Source organism: Otolemur garnettii, unplaced genomic scaffold, assembly GCF_000181295.1.
Source record: "Otolemur garnettii isolate 467f Iridium unplaced genomic scaffold, OtoGar3 scaffold00172, whole genome shotgun sequence".
Classification (NCBI taxonomy): domain Eukaryota; kingdom Metazoa; phylum Chordata; class Mammalia; order Primates; family Galagidae; genus Otolemur; species Otolemur garnettii.
In genome coordinates, this window is record NW_003852567.1 from 1,469,991 (window position 1) to 1,473,188 (window position 3,198).

Here is a 3,198-nt window from a genome sequence, read left to right on the forward strand (position 1 = left end):
GCACCCACCACAATGCCTGGCTATTTTTGTTGTTGTTGCAGTTGTCATTGTTGTTTAGCTGGCCCAGGCCAGGTTCGAACCTGCCAGCTTCAGTGTATGTGGCTGTCACTGTAACCACTGTGCAATGGGCACCGAGCCAGCAATAGGAATTTCTGAAGACACTTGTGAAAGGATATTAACCATAAATGTAATTGATATTTTGGCTTTTAAAAATCTCAGCACCCAGGCGGTGCCTGTGGCTCAGTGAGTAGGACACCGGCCCCATATACCGAGATTGGTGGGTTCAAACCCAGCCCCAACCAAACTACAACAGAACAATAGCTGTGCACTGTGGTAGGGGCCCATAGTCCCACCTACTCAGGAGGCTGAGGCAAGAGAATCGCCTAAGCCTAAGAGTTGGAGGTTGCTGTGAGCTGTGTGATGCCACGGCACTATACCAAGGGCGATAAAGTGAGACTCTGTCTCTTAAACAAACAAACAAACAAAAACCCAGCACCCTTGGCAAAGTCTCCGAATCAATGATTCATGAACCTTGTATATCACCATAGTTATCCAAGCATTACTGGTATTAACAGGGAGAAAGTCTCCCTTCCTACAGAGATTTAGTATTACTTGGGAAGAATCCTATTTTGAAAGGTCCATATACTTCTCCAGACCTTTGTCCCAAGTTGTATTTGAACTTCAGCAATTTAAAAGGCCTTTGGGAGGACAAAGCAGGAGGATTGCTTGAGCCCTAGAGTTCAAGACCAGCTGGAGCAAGAGTGGGACCCTGTCTATACAAAAAACAGAAAAATTATCCAGATATGATGTTGTGCACCTAGTAGTCCCAACTACGCAGGCAAGTGAAGTAGGAAAATCACTTAAACCCAGGAGTTTGAGGTTATACCATGTTTTCCTAAATATAAGACACTGTCTTATATTTATTTTTTCTCAAGAAGACACACTAGGGCTTATTTTCAAGGGATGTCTTATTTTTAGTCAGTATAATACAACAATTTACATTTATTCAAATGCAGTTAAGTCATCTTCTTCTGGAACCTGACAGGGAGAGCTGACCTTGTTGGTGGGGCTGGTGCCAGTGATGAGTCAATTCCTTTCCCCTAGCCATTTGTGTGTGCAATAGGATGTCTGTGACCCCAGTTACCACACACACACCTTCACAAGTGTGAACAGCTTGGAGAAAGTAACTGTGGCAGATAAAAGGTATTCCAGTCTTTTTATTGCTTCACGCTGAAATGCTTGGCATGGCTATGCAGATACACTGCATAGCCTCGCCCATCACTAGGTCTTATTATCGGGGTAGGGCTTATATTTAACAAATGCATAGAAATCCTGCTAGGGCTTATTTGGGGGGTAGGTCATATTTTCAGGGAAACACGGTAGTGAGCTATGATGATGACCCTGCACTCTAGCCTGGGCTACAGAGCAAGACCCTGCCTCATAAGCAAACAAACAAACAAATGTATTTCCACATCCTTGAAATGAACAATGGAAACCAAAATTCAAAAACAAAAGAGTAATATTTCCAATAGCTGAAAAAAATACTAAAGTATAAATGAAATAAAATATGTGCAGGATCTATATGCTATAAACAACAGCCACTGATCAAACAAATCAATAATCTAAATACTAGTGAAACATACCATGCTCATGGATTACTGAACATTCAAAATAGTTAATAATACTCATCCTCCCTTGGTCTGCAGATTTCATGCAGCCCTGATTGAAATCTCAGCAAAAATTTTTTTTAGCAAATGTAGACAAACAGTTTCTAAAATTTACATGGGAGGGCCAAGAAACTGGAATAGCCAAAATAATGTTGGAAAGAAAAAGTTTTAGGACAAATAATACTGAATTTGGGCTAACTGTAAATCTAATCCAAACTGTGTAGAAACACAAATAGATCAATGGAATAGAATAGAGAGATCATAAATCCAGCCACAAAAATAAGATCAATTGTTTTCCACAAATTGAATAAGCAATTGAATAGGGAAAGAATTGTTTTTTCAATAAGGATACTACAATAACTGGAAATTCATATGCTAAACCAAACAAACACACCCAAACTTATATCACACCCTTTAGGCAGAATCTTATTCAAAATAGATCAGACACCTAAATGTGAAACTATGAAACTCTTAGAATGGCAAAAACAAACCAACAAAATATACCTGATAATATCAAGTGCAGGTAAAGATGCAGGGCACATGGAATTCTTACACATTAGTGGTGGGAATGAAAAATGTTATAGCAACTCTGGAAAACAGCTTGGCAGTTTCTTATAAAGTTAAACATATACTTACCATATGATCAAGTATTCCACTTCTAGGTAATTATTCTGGAGAAATGAAAACTTATGTGCATAGAAAATCAATTCAAATGTTTTTTTTTGTTGGTGACTGGTTAAACAATCTGTGGGATATTTATACAATGAAGTAGTGCTCAACATTAAAAAGGAACAAACTATTGATACATGCAATAAAAATGGATGAATCTTAAGCATTGTTGAAGACCCAGAAATACATATACTAGATAGTTAAATAACCCCGGGATGACTCATTTCAAACAAAACATCTCCTAGACACATAGTAATTTACTTGGCCAAAGTCAAAATGAAAGAGAAAAATCTGCAAGTAGCCAGGCATAAGCAACATGTTACCTATGAGGATAAAAACATTAGGGTGACAGTGGATTTTTCAGCAGAAACATTACAAACCAGAAGAGAGTGGTAAACTATCTTTCATCTTTTTAAATAAAGGAACTTTCAGCCTAGGATTCTGTATCCTGATAAAATAAGTTTCATATTTGATGGAGAATCAAAGCTTTAACTGACAAGCAAATGTCAAGGAAATTTGTCACTGCAAGACCAACATTGTAGGAAGTACTCAGACCAGTACTATACATAGACCAACACAATCAACCACCAGCAAAGTAAAGACTCTTGGAAACTAAGGAACAAAGTCTAGCTTCCACAATGGCCCAAGTGATAAAACTAGGTGACAGAACTCCACAAAACAAGATGAACAGAGATCTACCACACACATCAACTCTCTCAATAAATGTGAATGGCTTGAATTCCCCACTGAAAAGGCACAGGCTGGCTGACTGGATAAAATGGCACAAGTCCAGTATTTGATGTTTTCAAGAAACACATCTAACCTCTAAGGACAAGGCTTAGAGAGAAGGGCTGGAAAACAA